The following is a 20,083-nucleotide window of genomic DNA, read 5'->3' on the forward strand; positions in this document are numbered from 1 at the left end:
CAAATGTCTTATAGAAATGAAAAAGCAACATAAAGACCCTCCAATATCAACACACACAAGGTCAAATATGACCTCTGCTCATTATTCAATCTGCAGAAAGAAATTGAAATTGAAATTGAAAACTCAAATTCTTCATTTCCTATAAATTAAAGCCCATAGCAACTCCAAAGGCCACATGCTTTATAGTCCAAAATCCTTACTCTCCAAGTAATCTGCTTAATGTCATCATGAAGTATGTCAATATATTTGAAACTCCTTCATCAAATGCAGCCTAAGCCATCTTCCACTGGAATATACACCTCTATAAGAAGTTCTGAAGTTGGATTCATTCAATCTCAAATTCTTATAAATCCAAATTACACTCCCACATTATATAGAAAACAAGTCAATCCCAGCTCCTTGTGCAGTTGCAAAATAATATTCCCAAAGCCAGTACTTGGAGAAATCTAGCCTCATATTAACTGTTGACAAAGACCAGAATAGAATCTAAGGAGAAAGGCAAAACAGAAAGGATTCTCCTGGATTCAACCTAATCAGGATGCCAGATCATCTATCCCAGCTGTTTAGATTTCATTACATTTGATCCTACACTCAAGTGTGAGAAACTTCTCATTAAGATGTTAATCATAAAATGTAGATCATAATCCAATGGTCGTGACACATGAGGGATGGGGTTCTCACAAAACAGCATTTCAGAGATGTTCATGTCTTCTCGAAAAGTTTAAGAATTTGCAACTATGTCAGCCCCAATCACCAGATTATTTTATTAGGGGTGCTTTTCTATTCTATTCAATTGATTTACATCCTCTCAGTTTCTATGTCCTATTTGAGCTCCGTCTCCTGGCATCTCAGTGCTGAAATAGTAGTGAGTTCCATCACCTGAGTTGACCTAAAGAGCAAAGGTTTTTAGTCCTGTGACAAAGGCTATGGATTTGTTTACATCTATGAAACTTGCCTCCTCATACCCGCTTTATTTTTCTGCTGGAGAATTACATTCAACAGACTCCTGAACTAAAGATAGATAGCAGTATCTATACTGCTATAGATACTTCTAGAAGCCTGTGCCCCTAAAAGCCCAGTGAGAACCAAATCTCTGCCAACACACCTTTCAAACTCCTTGTGTTTGCTTGGCATTTTCCGAATGAAAATGCCTTAATGACCACTTCAGTGGCCAGAGAAATATTTTCAGTGGCCACAGAAATATTTCTATATTTTCAGATCCATCAATATGTTCATATATTCAGATCCACCACATCCTCTTGGGTACTATCAGATTTGGGTTTGAATCATCCTCACTAATCTGCTCAAACTATAGCATGAGCTCTGGCAAATCCTTAGCACAGACATCGTTTCTTTTCTTGCAGCCACGAGCTATGCCTCTGGTGTTCTACTTGCCTCTTTTATTTCCCTATTGCTTTAAGAAGATGCGGCTGCATTTTTAACAGCTTATCTTGTCTCTTAAGTGGCTCCCTTTCCTTCTCTACTGAGTGTGGGACAATCACTCACCCAAGGTACTATAGCCCTACCTAGTTCTTTCCAGCTGGCTGAGGCAGGGGACTTTTTGGCGTTTATTTTTGCCTTGTTTTACATGCATTAAAACGTTAGGATACTTAAATCACTTGGGGTACTAGGTAATGTATAATTCATAAGGAAACAGCCAGCAAAAAGGTCGAGTACATTGTAGATGAGAGGAAAATGGAAAACGCGAAAAGCAAGTGATGAAAACTTTAAATTTTGAGACATTGATATGTTATGTGTGTGAAAGTGTTTTGGCTTTGGGGGTGAGAATAGAATATTTAACAACTCTATATATTTTTAAAAACGTTTGAGAATCAAGTGCGATGATATATGTGACAATGCTTTGGAAAGTATAAAGTATTATGTATAAATACGGGACTCATTAGTAGTCATCATCATTCTATAAGATGCCACTAATGATTGTATTTAAGGAAAAATGTGGGTGGAAATGCCAGCATCATGGCAACTTCTTGGATGAGAGAGGCTATCCTTCACTTTGAGGCCTGTGAGAGTAAATTCGCACTAATTTTAATGTCTAAGGCTTTGACCAACACAGGTACTTTGTCAAACATAAGACAAGGTTTTACCACCCTGAAAGGGAAATGTCACCTGGTCCCTGCCTCTGGCCTGAATTTAGTCAACCAGAAGCTGCCTCCTGGGTCCAGAGTAGAGAAGAATAATGATGGAAACCAGAGATGTCAGAGCTCAAGACCAGATTATATTCACCAGCTGCATCTACACAAGGACCCTCCTGGTTGCTGCCAGGAATAAATCAGACCCTCTGACTTCGAGGCTTCCAGGACTTGCAGGGTGGGGCCAGTGGTAGGAATGACCTCACAATTTAGGAAAGATCTATCACTGTCCTCTTGGGTACTATCAGATTTGGGTTTGAATCATCCTCACTAATCTGCTCAGTGAAACTACAGTGTGAGTCCTGGCAAATCCTTAGCACAGACATCACTGGGGCAAATCCTCAGGGTGCACTGCTGTCTCTGCTATTTTTGATGGATGAAATGACCACTTTCCAGGGGATGAGACATCTGGGATGAACACCAGCCACACTGGAGTGCTTGCAGATGATCCAGGGGGAATAAGCGTCCATCTCCAAAACCACAGAGGGAGGGTCTGGTGGAAATGCATGCTTAGCCTCCAGTCCCCTCAGTGGGAGGAAAGCACAAAGTGTGTCTCAAAAATGATAATGATAATGAGGCTGCCTGGGTCAGCAAACCCATCAGTGAGATGCTGTCCAGAGATGAGCTATTCTGGTATTTGGTACCCTTGCTTCTCCTTGTGATTAAAGAAAGGTAACTAGGCTGTATCTGGATGCCTGTGCCCCCCCACCCCCCCCACCCCCGCTGCCATGCTTAAGCTGTCTGGCTAAATGGCCAATGCCCACCCCCCAAACAAGGGACATTACAAAACAATGGAGCATCTGCCCAGGCAAAATCTGCATCAGGACTCCTTTGTGATGTAGCTGTTTTACTCTAGTTCATTTTCCCAGTGCTGTATGCTTCTCATCCAGGGCTCAGCCACCTGGCAAATACCAGTTAAGCTTCACGGAATTCTGTCCTAGAAGAGTGCACAAAAGCTCTCAAATATATTTGAGACACTGCAGAAGAGTAATTTTCACAGTATTCAGAAGAAATCATGTCAGGGGTTTTCTCCAGGTTCTTACCTTGTGTTCTAGGACATCATCTATGAGGACAAAATGGATTTTCCTAGAACCCCAAAACAACATAATACAATATGGCAGAAAAACCAGGATTCCACTCCTGGCTCCACTATTGACTAGCTGAGCAACCTTAGCTAAATGTTTTCACTCTCTAAGTCCTTACAAAATGAGGATAGTAACATTTACCTTGCCTACTTCCTAATCCAACAGCCTGCTGTAAAGATGAAATGAAAAATTCTATGGACAAGAGGTTTTTTTTTTTCTTAACTTTGAAACACAAAGTAAATATTAATGAATATTAGTAGGCTGAATGTCTTCTTATGCTACACCGAATTAGAATAACTCAAACAAGTATAAAATGTGAGGACCAAGTCAGAAAAACCATCCCCCAAACCTCATGACTCTGAAAGTAGTTGCTATCAATACCCAATGAAATAAATACTCACAGGATCATTGACATTTATTGTTGAAAGGGAGCTGGGGAAGTCTTTAGTTGAAACAGTATAACAGATGTGGAGAGTGTGGATTTTGTAGTAAGACTACCTGGGTTTGAATCTGGCTCTGCTACTAACTACCTTGAGCAAATTACCTAATCTTATTTAAATCTCCATTCTTTGCCTTTAAAATTGCAATGATAATTGCACCTACCTCAGGGGGTTATTTTGGAGATGGACCGAGGTAATGAGTATAAAGTACTTAAATGTTGTGGTTAGTACTTTAAAAACGCTTAATAAATGATAGATATCATTGTTTTATGGGGCTAATTGTTTTATGATGTGCAGAGAAAAGAAGTGGTTTATACCAAAAAAAAAAAAAAAACCTGAACTCAGATCTAATTCTTTCTTTAGGAGTCCATGTAGAATTTCATGGTTTCCGTATGATTTAGAAAACGTAGAAGAATAACATTGGCTGGGTTTCTATATATCCTCACCTATCATTGGGAGTGTTCATAACTTCTCCTGTGCCCCAGTTCAAGTCTAGTGCTGCAAAAAATTAAAATTCAGTAAAATTTTTAAAAAGAAAAAACAGACTAAGGCAGACTGATGAGAGGGGGGCAGCTCACAGTAGCATTATGGACCTTCCCTGGCATCAAAGAGGGCATTTTCTGATGCCAATTTTATACCAGTTTTAAACAGAATTGAAATGCCATGAGATACCATATCTTGAATTTGATCTGTTGCAAAGGTGTCTCTATAGATTAATTACTGGGTTTTCTTATGCGTATCTTGGCATTGTCCCTGTCAGTTCAGCTATAGTAGTTACAGAAACATTCCTATGAGGCCATGTCATATCTCCAAAGACATCAGGTTCCTTCCCACCCCTGGCATCATAAATCTTATTCCATTCAGAAATAAGTGCCTCTGCTCTGCTTCATCCCAGATGTAATCTAATAGAAACTCTTCTCTTTGACCAGAATTGTTTGGGAAGTAAGAAGGGAAAAGGGCCTGTGTTCTGATGAGGCCAGAGCTAAGCCAGAAAGCTAAAGGAGAAACAGTCCTGTATCTGATTCCTGTAGCCAACACAGTTTTCCCTCTCTTCTCCATCTGCCAAAAAACACTTTTCTTCACTGATCAGAAGAAACATTCTCTCTTCCTATTATTCTCCAACAGCCCTGTAAGTCCAGAGCCAGCATCCTCTCACTGGATTTTAAGGCATCAATACACTGGGAATTCAGTGGGTCCGGCCAAGAGCTGTGCTTTATTACCACAATACCATGTCACCTATGATGCGTGTTTTGGCATGAGTTCCTGAAGAAGGGCACACTCATGTTAAAGTCTGTATTCCCCCTCCCAACAGGGATATTCCTCTCTGATGAGCCACAGCCCTTCGTTTCTGCATCATGTGTTGAGCAACATTATTTCCTAATCCATCCGTTCTATTGCTCTGTCACCCTGTTATTTCACTCTTCTGTCATTTGTCTTCTGCTTATCTCACTTCATCAACTAGATTTCAGATTACTTGAAAGCAAATCATGTAATGCTGTTGTCTTGTTATCTGTATTAGAGGTTTTAGTGATAATGTTTAGCCAGAGCACCTGGCATTTCTTCCTCTCCTGATCAGTCACACACATATGAAAGAAAAATAAAACAAGGCTGGGTGTGGTGGCTCATGCCTGTAATCGCAGTGCTTTGGGAGACCAAGGCAGGAGGATTGCTTGAAGCCAGGAGTTCAAGACCAGCAGTGAATGATTAGCTTCTGGAAGTAATACTTCTTCCTTCCTGGTTGAGAAAAAGACTGGAAGGAAGAGATCCGGTTGAGAAAAAGAAACTTTTATAAAACTGTTTTTTCTTCTCCAGTTTTCTTCCAACTCTAACCTTTCCCATCACCAAGACAACCTTTATAACAAAAGGGATAAAAAGAGAGGCTACCTATGTTTGTACAGCCGAAGAGCTTTGTCTCATCATGGAGGTATTCCATTGCTTACAACATCCCAAAATAGTCCTCAGCTAGACTCCTCAGCAACCAATCTGCTTTGAAAGAGTCACATTGCCTAAGTTATAGATAGATAGATAGATAGATAGATAGATAGATAGATAGATAGATATAAATATATAGATATAGTTAGATTCTATATATATATACACACACAAATATATAGAAAGATGCAGAAAATGGCAAAACGATTGTAAAACAATTAATTGGTGTATCAGAAGAAAGGAAAAGAAAGATACTATGCAAAAATATGGTCCCTCACACCCATTCTCTCTTGAAAGCAATGATGTTGGATCCCTCCCTGAGAGTTCTACTTGAACAGGAAATCTTCACACAGTTAATATTAGACCTCTGGGGCATCCAGGCTATTCATGCACTTCAACGTTTCAAACTATGCCTCTCCTCTGATCCTTTGAAAGTAGCTGCCTGGAGTGCTGTACTAGGGATTCTCATAAAGAGATCAGGTTCACTATGACAGCGCTATGATAGATTAGCAATGTCTGCTATGGACAAAGTAGAGGACAGTATCAGCATGGATGCCAGGGGTTTGTTAGTCCTAAAATACATGTTCCAAACTGGAAATATCAATAAAGTACCATGGAAAACCTGAGGAGGGGCATTAGAAAATATTTTCAAAGGTAATTGTATTTTAGCTAGGCCTGAAAGAGGGACAAAATTTCAGTGTGTGGATTTAGAGGGGCAACCTGGCAGCTGAAATTGAATAGCGTAAATAAAAGCACAGAGGCAGAGAAACTGGGGCTTTTGCAACTTTGAGAAATAAATCATGGACTATTGTGGGTGGTGGGTTCAAGAGTTGATGCTGACCCAGGGTGCAGGCCATTGATGTCCAGTGGAAATACAATGTGAGCCATATGAATTTTTTTTTTTTTTTTTTTTTTTTTTTGAGACAGGGTCTTGCTTTGTCACCCAGGCTGGAATGTGGTGGCACAATCTCTGCTCACTGCAACCTCTGCCTCCCAGGCTCAAGTGATCCTCCCACCTCAGTATTTTTTGTAGAGACAAGGTTTTGCCATGTACTTCAGGCTGGTCTTGAAGTCCTAGGCTCAAACAATCCACCCACCTCAGCCTCTCAAAGTGCTGGGATTACAGATATGAGTCACCAAGCCAGCCAACATGTATAATTTTAAATCTTCCAGTTGTCACATTAAAAAAAAAAACTTTTTAAATTAATTTATTTTCTTTCAAAAACATTCTACTGTGGACAAATCATTAGAGAACTCACAGCAAAATTCAAAAGGCTTTAGATTAATGAATGTGATGTAGTGGTTGAATTATGGCAACTTGCATGGCACATACAAGGGGACCCATAAACTATGTGATAACAGTATCATAAAATGAAAAGAAATAAGAGAATATCCCCAGTGCTCTGGTTCTGATCAGACTAGCTGATAAGAGGAGAGAAGATAAAAAGGGGAAAGGAAGACTATCAATGCTGTAAGCTTGCTAATAACGAACATCAACAACTGCCTGCTTGTCCTCTTCTATGAAGAAGAAATATGGGATTCATTTTTTTTTCAGGGAAAATCTGAGTTATTCCTTGCAAGTTAATAATCTTGGGGAGATTTTATAGTTGCATAGCTGGGTTAAATCTTTATTATCTTTTTTAGGGTCCACTTTTTTTTTTTTTTTTTTTTTGAAGAAGCAGATCTTTTTACATTGTGATGGGGATCTTTACAATGAGGATTATTATTCTTTCTTAGTTTCTTCTCCCAAGGCTTCTCCCCAGTACCATTTCCTGTACAAAAATGCACCAGATCTGAACTCTCCGGAGGAAGCCTGCTAAGATTATCAGGGAGTTAGAATGCTACAAATAAGTGGCATGACACTCTGAAAAGAGCACAAGCTTCAGAATTAGTCCAAATTGACTCCAAACCCTGGTCCTGTTCTGCTAGTTATTAGCTGGGAAAACGTGGCCAGTTTTCTAAACATCACCTAGTCTCAGTTTCGTGATCTCTAAAGTGGGTAGAATAATGTCTGTCTTTTAGAATTTTTTTGAGGATAAAGTGAAATAACTTATGTGAAACCCTTACACAGGATGACACCAAAGATGCTCAAAAATGGGTAGTTCATTATTGCAACCAATAAATACTGATCAGGTGCCTATTATATTCCAGACAATATTCTAGGGGCTGCTGAAACAGCAATAAAAAAAAGAGAAAGGGTCTCTGATGTTGTTGTTTTATAATATCCACAATAGTGATTGCCATTAGTATAAATTCCCAATATTACCTAAAAGATAATATGGCAGTTATCACATGCCTGACCTAAAAATGAGATAAAATTTCTGAAGCTAGATGTTTTTTCTCAGAGGTTCTCCAGTCCTGCTTCTTTATCTTGATTATGGGAGAATTTAGCTCCAGGAAATAAAATCGCACTGAAGTCTGGACATAGAAAAATGAGTAAGACCTAGCGCTGTCTCCAACTAGCTGATGATTTTAGCTGAGGCTACAAACACATAACAAGACACCAGCAGGTGTCTATCAGTGTGATATCAGTGACTTTCACTGAAAGCAGCCATTGGTTATGATGAAATGTGAAAATGCACATAAAGTGCTCAGCTCAGAGATTTCCCTTCAAGTTCTGAATCTGTGGTGTGGAACGACTTTTCCAAGTATATTTGAGAATCTCATGCAATCTCAAATCCCCTGATTCTATATCAAGGGCTTCTACCATGCCATCCATCTTGTGAACACTGAGAAAGTTGTATTAGACAGGCAGGAGAAAGGGCATGCAAAGATTCAAATTCAGTGGTAAAATCTCTCAGGATTGATGGGTAACCACAGAGGACCAATCATATCCATGTAGAGAAAAAAAAACAATGATTAGCAGACATGCTCAAGGATGGCATGGGGAGTTCAGTATACTTGAACCTTATGTTCCACTGAGTGCCAAAGAGAATTACTTTTTATTTCAATATTTAATACTTTTTTCTCCAATTTTTTTCTTTTTCAACTTAGCAGAAATATAGCTAAGATTTTTCTCTATATTGAATCACAATAAATAATAACTCTTACTTTGTTATACTGTAGATTCATTCTTTCATTCATTTATTCATTCATTCATTGAGGATCCACTATAAGCCACTGTGGAGCTGTGAAACTGACCTACACAGATTTTTTTACAGTCCTTGCATTCACAAAGTTTATGGTAGAAAGGGAATATGGACAAGTAAAGGAGCAATCACAGTATAGCAGGACATACATTATGACAAGAGAAGTGGAGGGTTCATGGGAACACATAGGAATGTCACTCAACCCAGGGTTTAGGGAGCAGGGAAAGTTTCTGAGAAGTGATATCTGAACATGGACCAAGAGTGCTCAATGCAGAAGACATAGCATGTGCAGAGACATGGAATTGAAAGAGAACAAGGAATTTCTGAAGAACTAAAATGTTCAATTTGTTTGCAGTGTTAGATACAAGGAGGCAAATGGCAAGAGATGAGTCCTGAAAGGTAAGCAGAGGAAGATCATGAAGCCATTAGCACATTTGGATTTGGTCCTAACAAGACTTGGATGATGTAGAAGGAAATGATGAAGATAATGATGAAAAAAATAATAGGCTGTGGGGTGGCCATTTGTTATTATGGGGAAAAGAGCTGGTGGTAGAGGAGGCTGCAGCAATAGCAAGTGTCTACTATCGAGCATCTATAATAAGCCAGACTCTATGATAAGCAATTTCTTAGTTAACACTCACAATCTAACATGAATAAGTGTGTAACCACTCTGCTGCCATGTCAAGAATGGTTTACAGAAAGAAAAAATTAGAAGAAAAAATCAATCAGGAGGCTTCCCTAGTATCAAAGTGAAAAATCATGGTGGTTTAGCTTAGACTAGAGTAATACTGGTGGAGATGAAAGACATTTGAAAACTATTCATGTATAAGACTCAGGATCCTGTGTACCTTATGGATGTTATTGTAAACATCAATTCTTACTATTTATAATGCAATCTAGAAATTTTGGGTTACTGGATTGTACCTGTATTAAACCCAGATCACACTCTTTATATGTCCTGGTTGATCAAACCTTTATAAGGAATATCATAAATTATTGCTTTTTTTACAACAGTCAAGTTCAGAAACAAAAAGCCTTCAGTCTTTTCAGTGCTCTAGTAGTCAGGGTTATAAATATTGCCCATTTTATCATTAATAGAGAGTGAATAGGAAGAATTACAAGGTCCCATAGAGGCCCACAGACTGATGAGATTGACCAAAATCCTTTCTTAAGAATTCCAGCAAATGTTTAGCCCCTGGAGCATTGCTATAAAGAGGGATATTAGTTAATTTACTAACAAACTCGCCAGGAAGAATGGGCTGTATGGGATAGGGTGCAATTATAATGCATCTTTAGTCTTTCTCATATCCCCAGTTAAGCTCATTCTGTGAATCCCTTTATCCTCAGCCCGGATGACTGTCAGGCAGGCCCATGACTTTCTGGTCCCTTCAGGTCAAGAATAGTCTCACTTCAGTAATCAAAATACCTCATACAGTGTAATCATCAAAACTCAAAACCTCACACAATGTAAGATTTCTCCCTCCCCTGCTCCCCAGGCATTCCTCAGTCTTGGAACCTGCAGTAGGGTCAGGGATGTGTCCATCAGCTGTGCCCCACACCATCTACTCTTCCCCACACAGTATGATTCTAGAAATGGCTTCAAAGCTCTTCATCGTTGGGCTCAGAGGAATAAAGGATGAGGGTAAAAAGGAAGAGTTGGCACAGTCTCTGTGGCAGTGACCATTGTAATTTGGTGTTGGGTCCTTCAGGGTGTGGAGCTGGTTCTTTCGTGGGGCAGTTTGGCAGGTTCTTCAACAATCCCTCTGCTGGAAACCTCTGCACTGCTTTGAGGAGGAGGATGCCCCTTTTCTACATAGACTCCTACCAATATAGTCTTTCTGCCTGTCCAAGCAGTCCTTTTGAAAGGAAGCCTTTGTTACACACATGCACACACACACAGAGAGAGAGTAAGTTTGGATATTTGTACCCACAAAAACCTCATGCTGAATTGTAATCATCAGTGCTGGAGGTAGGTCGTGGTGGGAGGTGTTTGGATCGTGGCTTGGTGCTGTCTTCATGACAGTAAGTTCTAGTGACATCTGGTGATTTAAAAGCATGTGGCACTTCCCCTATTCTCTCTCCTCTTGCTCCTGTTTTTGCCAGGTGACATCCCTTCTACCCCTTCACCTTCTGCCATGATTTTAAGCTTCATGAGGCCTCCCTATAAGCAGAGCAGATGCCAGCACCATGCTTCCCATAAAGCCTGCAGAACTTCGAGCCCATTAAACCTCTTGTCTTCATAAATTACCCAGTCTCAGGTATTTCTTTATAGCAAAGCAAGAATAGTCTAATACAGAGAGAGAGAGAGAGATATTTAAAAAACAAAGAGATACGGAGATACAGGCTGACCCCCAGAAAACAGGCACTTTTGCCCCATGCAGATCATTCCCAATACAGCCAAGCCAGCAGCTGTAGCCAGAGAATTTTTCCTCTGATCTTCACCCAGGGGAGTATCCAACAGGAGTTTCACATTTCGTATATTTTGTATATGTCAAACTTTCTGAAGGTTCCCCAGATGCCCCTCTCCCTGGGAGTAAGGTGATGGGAAGCAACACTACTGCCCTCTGAAGTGATATGGTTTGGCTGTGTCCCCACCCAAATCTCATCTTGAATTGTAGCTCCCATAATCCCCATGGGTTGTGAAAGGGACCCAGTGGGAAGTAATTGACTCATGGGGGTGGCTTTTTCCCATGCTGTTCTTGTGATAGTGAAAAAGTCTCACAAAATCTGACGGTTTTATAAAGGGCAGTTCCCCTGCACACACTCTCTTGCCTGCCGCCATGTAAGATGTGCCTTTGCTCCTTCTTCACCTTCTGCCATGATTATGAGGCCTCCACAGCCATGTGGAACTGTGATTCCATTAAACCTCTTTTTCTTTATAAATTACCCACTCTCACATATTTCTTCATAGCAGTATGAAAACAGATTAATACACCAACAGAGGGGAAGTAAAATGCACAGTTATTGATAATTCTCTCTCAGCCTCTTATGTGAACTAGAGGCAGATGACTGCAAAACCCATTCACAGTCTTACTGGCATGCCCTGCATCAATAGACTTACACTTCATCTTAGGTTGGCATTTCACTTGGAATCTGAGTGTGTTTTTTTCACCTGTTAGGGCCTCTGCCAAAACTCTGAGACAACAGGAAGAGATGCACATAAAGATCTCTTATTTTAAGAAAGACTGGGGCCAACTATTGGGAATTCTGAGTATAATTCTCTTCTTCCCTTTTGGGAACACAGGGTTTCACCATGTTGGCCAGGTTGGTCTTGAACTCCTGACCTCAAGCATCAACTTGTTTTAAAATGGGTAATCATGATGTGTATTTAGCCAGAAATGCATTCAAGTGCAAGGTCGAGAGGAACAAGTTATGCCACTTTTAATCTACAATTTTGTTTTCACAGTTGGCATTGTTCAGTTTGCCTGAGTGGCAACCTGAATAATCCATATTCTATGTGAATAACCCAAAAGGTGATTCAGATACCTGGATGCATGGCCAGATTTTCAGCAATGACCCAGGACCTTCCTACTTAGCTCCCTAAATATTTCTGTCCAACTTTCTGTGTCCTGACTCTTGATTCTGTCACTCCTTTGCACTTGTTGACTGATCTTGAATTCCCTGAGTTATCCTTTCAACATGCAACAAGCATTTTAGTTCAGACTCACATTTGTCTGGAAATAATAGAATAATTGCTCCCAGCTCTGGGCCAACTTTATCCAAAGAAACAGTAAGAGGTTGTTTATGTAATGTGATTTCTCAGATCCTGTGAAAATATTTCTTTCACCCGGTAGCTAAAAGGCTTATATGAAAAAATTGTTTTATAAGTTTGTCTTAAGCATCACCTTTTTTTTTTTTTTTGAGACAGAGTCTCACTCTGTCACCCAGGCTGGAGTGCAGTGACGTGATCTTCACTCACTGCAACCTCTGCCTCCTGGGTTCAAGTGAGTCCCCTGCCTCAGCCTCCCTAGTAATTGAGATTACAGGCACACACCACCATGCCCAGTTAATTTTTGTATTTCTAGGAGAGATAGGGTTTCACCATGTTGGCCAGGTTGGTATTGAACTCCTGACCTCAAGCATCGCCTTGTTTTAAAATGGGTAATCATGATGTGTATTTAGCCAGAAATACATTCAAGTGCAAGGCCGAGAGGAACAAGTTGTGCCACTTTTAATCTACAATTTTGTTTTCACAATTGGCATACATACATTTGAAAGAACTTCAGTTGTTGATTTAGCTGCAGAATTCTGAATTTTAGATAAACAATAAATAACTTTTAGTTTAAGTATGTCTCAAATATTGCATGGAACATACTTATACTAAAAATATATATTGTTAATCTAAAATTCAAATTTAGCTGGGCATTCTGTATCTTGATTGCTTGAGCAGGCAACTTTATTTGCTGGAACTACCAACCTGACTACCCATAAGCAGCTCTCAGAAATAAATGAACATCTTCTAAAATGCATTATGTTTTTGTTTGTTTGTTTTGTTTTGTTTTGGGGGGATGTTTTGTTTGTTTGTTTGTTTGCTTGTTTTGAGATGAAGTCTCACTCTTGTCCCCCAGGCTGGAGTGCAATGGTGTGATCTCGGCTCACTGCAACCTCTGCCTCCCGGATTCAAGCAATTCTCCTGCCTCAGCCACCCGAGTAGCTGGGATTACAGGCGCCTGCCACCAATGCCCAGCTAATTTTTGTATTTTTAGTAAAGATGGAGTTTCACCATGTTGGCCAGGCTGGTCTTGAATTCCTGACCTCAGGTGATCTGCCCACCTCAGCCTCCCAAAGTGCTGGGATTACAGGCGTGAGCCACCACACCCAGCCATGCATTATGTTTTGAAATGGCAATAATAGATTTGCATAGTAATATGCTGATGATTGACCTCTGCTCACTTCTGAGTTCAAATAATCAATAACATCTTCTTTCTAGCCTTCTTAAGAAAGAAAAGGAAGATGGAAACCAGATTAACGAAGATGAGAAAACAGTACTGCAATATATAGTTTTTACTGTAATTTCATTTCAGGTATTTCTAGAAAGCCTCCAAAAATATATAGGGTCGTTGAGAATAACTTTGGCTGCAAGTAACAGAAAATGTAGATTCAAACAGGCTTAAATAATAAAGAAATGCAGGAACACCTGTAACTGGAAGCCCAGAAAGGTAATGATGCCATAAAATCCTAGGTTGTCTCTACTACTCCCTTCTGCCCTCCTTAGTGGCAGCTCCCTCTGAGAGCTGCTTCCCTTCGTCGCAGCAAGCATGACTCCAAGTGACAACCAGAGCTGCACACTTCCCTGACTACGTTCAGTAGGAAAGAACAGAAGCCTCTCCCTCCAGTCTGATTGAGCCAGTTCAAAGCATGACTGCATCCCTGGACTAGTAACTCTCATCATGAGAATGGCATGTGCTTATCAGTTTAGAAATCAGGGTTCCTCCTGGAGCTAAGGATGGGATGGAAATCTAAACAAAAATGAGATTTAAAAGGAGTTGAGGAATTTTAGGTAGGCAACAAGACCTACTAAAATCTATTATTGGTTACTTAATTTCTTCTTCAAGTGGGCCATTAATTTGATGAGAAATCTGCCCTTAATGTGTCTAAAAGATTCTAAAACCACTGTAGTTTGTTTGCATAACCTGATAACTTACATCTCCTTTGGAAACATATACTTGGATTAGAAATCTAGGTAAACATTTCAATAGTTTTATATACATGGGTTTTACTTTTTTTCTGAGACTTTGAAACATCAACATGTTTAAAGTCATTCTTGAATCTTTCTTTTATGAAAAATAATAATGATGATGACACATTACATTTGAATACAGTCTTACTTAAAACATTTTACATTAATTTCATTTGTATTTCACAATAACCTAAAGAAAGGGCAGGAATTATTAACCTCATTTTTCTGACAAGGAAACAGAGACCCACCTTGATAAGGAGACCTGTGCAAGATCATATTCAATTACAATGGAAAATAGAACAAGAATCTATTTCCTTTTTTCACACCTTCTTGTTGCATGGAGTGGACAATTTTTATGCATATTTTTCTACCAGCACAAGGGCCTATATGTAACTTCTGGCCCATATGTAAATTCGGGCCTCAACATGGGGTTGGGCATGCTTTTTAAAACTGCAGCTACATTTGAATTAAAAATCATTGTATTACATTTTTAGCAACCTTAACATCCCCAAATAATGTGGTCAATAATTAATTTAGCTCCATTTCTCATGCAAAGGAATCCTGCACAAAGTTTTACAGCTAAGTATTTTTTCATCCACTGCCATTATACAGGTTAGAATCATTTTTATTGTAAATATAGTCATACATACACATACATAAATGACACACAAAACACAAAATAAACTCTGAACTGATTTAAACAAAAAGAAGGAAGGAAGGAAAGAAGGAAGGAAGGAGAAAGAAGGAAAGAAGGAAAGAAAGAAAGAAAGGAAGGAAGGAAGGAAGGAAGGAAGGAAGGAAGGAAGGAAGGAAGGAAGGAAGGAAGGAAGGAAGGAAAGAAAGAAAAAAAGGAAGGAAGGAAGGAAGGAAGGAAGGAAGGAAGGAAGGAAGGAAGGAAGGAAGGAAGGAAAGAAAGAAAGAAAATGCATTTGTTCACAAAGTTTAAAAGTCTAGAGGTATCTCAACTTCAGGGGCTCAAAGAAGGACATCAGTTATTGGTATTTCTTCATCCCGCAGCTCTGCCCTCCTACACATGGGCTTCATTCTAAGGTTCTACTTTGTAACATGGCAGCTGCCTTCATTTCCAGAATAAGACCTCTGAGTCTTAAGTTTAACACAAAGGAGAGTGTGCTTCTCTACCAATACTCCCAGAAATGCCTCATTGTGTCCCATGGTCTCTGACAGGGCAACATGCCCAATACTACGTTTGAATGTGCCCTCCAAAAAGTTATCTGTTGGAAACTGAATCCCTGGGGCAACAGTGTTGGGAAGTGGGATCTAGTTAGAGGTGGCTGGGCCATGAGGGCTTTGTCCTCATCGATGAATTAATGTCATTATTGCAGGAGTGGGTTTGTTATTACAGAAGTGAGATTTTTATTGAAGGAATGGGTTCCTTATGAAAGGATGAGTTCAGTCTCTCCTGCATTCTCTCACCCTCTCTCACATTCTCACCTTCCTCCATGGGGTGATACAGTAAGAAGGCCCTTGAAAGATGTCAATATCTTGATATTGGACTTTCCAGCCTCCAGAACTATGTGCCAAATAAATTTCTGTTCACTGTAAATTACTTAGTCTCAGGTATTTTGTTATAGCAGTGAAAAATGGACTGACACCCATCCCTCAAGGAATCACTATGAAGAGAATATAGATCTCTGGTCAGACAAGCCAGTTAAATGCCTACCTATTGAGCCAGGGCTGAAGTGAACTCCGTTCAAAGCAAATAGATTAAGAGTGAGGGGCAAGTGGTTTCCTAGAAGAGAAACAGAGAAGGATGTTTAAAGAAAAGGGTGATTAGATGCTGGGAGTCAAAAATTAATATATCTACCACACTCATGAGCAAAAGCAAGAACTTATTCTGTATCATGAGAAACTATCTATTGTATCACCACCTAAATATTAATAGTATGTTCTTTTCTCAGGTCCTTTAGGAAACTGTATTATCCATCTTGATTATTCCCTGTTGTCCAACATTTGTACAGGGAATCTGGCCAAGGAACAATACGTTTGAGGTTACGTTTGTATTCAAAGAATCAGACTAGTATATATATTGCCATTTTTACCTGACAGATTAAGAATAATTAACTGGGTGAAGAAGGCAATGAGAAGAAAGTACGAAACCTTCCTGCTTCTTAAAGGTTTTCAGTGTGAAGGAGAGAAGGGCCCTGGCTTCTGCTGAGGGTTAAAAGCATTTGCCTCTGAAGCTGGAATGATTTTACCAACAGGGAGACAGCCTGATCATGAGTGTTTTGTGGGAAAACTCAAACAGAAAGGGAAACCAAAAGCAGTAAAACTCAAACAACAACCAAAAAAAAAAAACCATTCAAAGCTGGTTATCACTTAGAAGATTGTTCTGAGAAGTTGCTTTGTCCCTCTTAGAAGAACTAACTAGCTCCATATTAAATTATACAATGGCAATACGCAGACATCCATTGAGTGGAACTTTGCAGCCTGGTCACCATGGAGATGTTTCAAGTGCCTTCACATGAGCCTGCATTATTTCAGTCCATTTTCCAAATGACTCTAAATTTTATCCTGCTGGGTAAATTGCTTTCTGTCTCTCTTCTCTCTGTCTCTGCCCCTCTCCTTCACCTTTTCTTCCTGCCACTATAAAAAAAAAAAAAAAAAAAAAAAAAAAAAAAAGAATGAATAGATCCCTAGAATAGATCCCTACCTTCTGAGGTTTTAGAATCTGTACTAGAGATTAAGCCAAGGAGTTTAAAATTCTCAAATAGACACTTTATAATAGTATAAAAGGAATCAAATGCCAAAAACAGTATGTAACAAAATATATGTAAGACTTTTACAAAGAAAACTACCAAATACTGAAAAAAAATAATAAAACCTAAATAAACTTAAGAATATACTAGTCTCATGGATTGCATTACTCAAAAATGTAAATATGGCAATTTCTTCACAAATCAATTGGTAGATTCAATGCAATGTATATCAAAATCTATCCCAGAAGTTTTTTTTAAGTACCATCTAATTTTTTTAATTTACATGAAAAAGGACCAAGAATTGCCATTAGAATGATGAAAAAGAAGAACAAAACTGGAATACTTTATACTACAAGACATTAAGACATCATACCAATACATTCTAAGACTATAATCACTAACAGTATAATACAAGTACAAGGATAGAAAAAAATAGAACAATGAAATGATATAGAAATAAATTCCATAGCTACACTCACACAATTTGTGGCAAAGATGACATCACAGTGCCATAGGGAAAGAGTAGTATTTTCAATAAATGATGCTGAGTCAATTGAGTATCCATAAAGAAAAAATCATGAAACTTGAATTATAGCTCACACCATGCACAAAAATTAATTGCAGAAAGGTTGTAGGTGATTATGTGAAAGGTAAAATTATATGTTTTTCAAAATAAAACAAAGGATAATGTCTCACAAACTTGAGGTAAGAAAATGTGTCTTAAATAGAACAAAAAACACACTAAATATAAAAATAATTAATAAACTGGATGCTATTAAGAAGTTTTCTCATAAAAAGACAGAATAGGGAAAAAATTTGAGATGTATATATCTTACAAAAGACTCATATCCAGAATATATAAGGACAGAGACAGATAGCCCAATAGAAAAACGGGCAAAATAATTGAACAGGCACTTCCCAAAAGAGGATATCAAAATGGCCAATATACGTATGAAGCAATGTTCAATTTTATAAGTCATTAAAAATGCATATCAAAACCAAAATGGAAAACACAGGAAATGCCAAGTGTTGGTGAGGTTGTTGAGTATTCACAACTCTTATATATGGCTAGCGAAAGGATACATTGATACAACCACCTTGAGAAGACTGACTTTATCTACCAAATCTGAACACATGCATATCCTCTGACGCAGAAATTCCACCCCTAGGTAGACAGCCAACAAAAATGAATATATTAATCCAAAGACATTAACAAGAATAATTATAAGAGTATTATTCATAATTGCCAAAAACTAGAAATGTCCCCAAATATCCATAAATAGCAGAATTTATACAAAGGAAAACTATTACAGTGTTAATTGTTAGGATGGAATTATGTTTGCAGGGACAGTGATGAATGAGAGGGTGCATAACAGAAGTTTTTGAAATGCTAGTGAAAAATATGTTTTTGATATGAACGCTGTAGACACATATGTTCACTTTGGTGAAAATTCACCATAAATTCATTTATGATCTGTACACTTTTCCATGTATATGTTATACTTCATTAAAGAGGTTTTGATGCTGTAGATAAAAGAGGGAAGGAACACTGTACTAGTCCAGTGATCCCCAACCATTTTGGCACCAGGGACTGGTTTCATGGAAGACAATTTTTCCATGGATGGGTTAAGGGGGATGGTTTCAGGATGATTTAAGCTCATTACATTTATTATTCGATTTTCAAAAAAAGCATGCAACTTAGACCCCTTGCATGCACAGTTCATAAGAGCATTCAGTCTCCTATGAGAAGCTAATGCCACTGCTGATCTGATGGAGACAGAGTTCAGCTTTACTCACCAACCTGCCACTCACCTCCTGCTGTGTGACCCAGTTCCTGACAGGCCACAGGCCAGTAGCTGTCCATGGCCCTGAAATGGGGATCCCTGTATTAGTCCATACCACTGTAAAGAAATACCTGAGACTGGGCAGTTTATACGGAAAAAAAGGTTTCATTGGATCATGGTTCTGCAGGCTGTACAGGAAGCATGATGCTGGCATCTGCTCAGCTTCCAGGGAGTCCTCAGGAAACTTACAATCATAGTGGAAGGTGAAGGGTAAACAGGCATGTCACGTGGCCAGAGCAGGAGCGAGAGAGAGAGAAAGACAGAGAGAGGAGGAGCTACACACTTTTAAATGACCAGATCTCATGAGAACTCACTCACTATCATGAGAACAATACCAATGAGGATGGCACTAAACCATTCATGAGGAATGTGCTCCCATGATCCAATCATCTCCCACGATGCCCCACCTCCAACACTGAGGATTACAATTGAACATGAGATTTGGGTGGGGACACAGGTCCAAACCATATCAAACAAAAAGAGAGAAATATTTGCAAATGCTCAGAAAACAAATGAATTGAAACAAATTCAATGTTGGTCACTTGTTTCTGTCAATTGAACACCACTTCATGTGACATGCTAAGCAGGGAGTAGTCCCAACCTAAGGCAATTTCACCATCAGCACCCAGTGTGATGGTGCCCACAGATACAAAATTTCATCATTCTCTCTCAGGGTTTGAGGAAATACAGGAAAATGTTTTCCCAGTCTGATAGAGTTGCCAATCCTACTAACATGCTGGCTTTGGTTTAGTAAGGCCTATCTACATGCCTGCCCTTGATGACATCATCCAGTGTCCTGGTTTCAAGGGACATCTAAATGCCAATGACTCCAAAATGTATAAACCCAGCTCAGAACTCTCTCCTACACTTCAGACTTACATAGGTTGAACTATCCAAAACTGCCATTTTCATAGGTCAAAAGTGAGTGACTTCATATAGTTCAACTCATAAGTCAATTGCCTAGTTAAGCATCTCTCACAGAACTTATCCAAAACCAAATCAGTTCTATTGTGTCTTCCCATCTCAATACCTGGCAATCCCATCCTTCTTTCACTCTAGACAAAAAACCTTGGAGTAATCATTGACTCCTTTCTCTCTTAGATTATACATCTAATCCATTAACAAATCAATCCTGTCTGGTTACCT

At 39.1% G+C, this 20,083-nt stretch overlaps 1 long non-coding RNA gene across 1 annotated transcript in view; it reads right to left on the reverse strand.

The window, feature by feature from the left end:
* LOC135967029 (uncharacterized) overlaps window positions 1-20,083 on the reverse strand; it is a 121,715-nt gene that overhangs the window by 23,003 nt on the left and 78,629 nt on the right. Inside the window, exon 3 of the long non-coding RNA XR_010580827.2 lies at window positions 16,058-16,126. This is a non-coding gene — a long non-coding RNA (uncharacterized lncRNA). The remainder of the gene's footprint in view (window positions 1-16,057; window positions 16,127-20,083) is intronic.

Source organism: Macaca fascicularis, chromosome 14 (genome assembly GCF_037993035.2).
Source record: "Macaca fascicularis isolate 582-1 chromosome 14, T2T-MFA8v1.1".
Taxonomy (NCBI): Eukaryota; Metazoa; Chordata; class Mammalia; order Primates; family Cercopithecidae; genus Macaca; species Macaca fascicularis.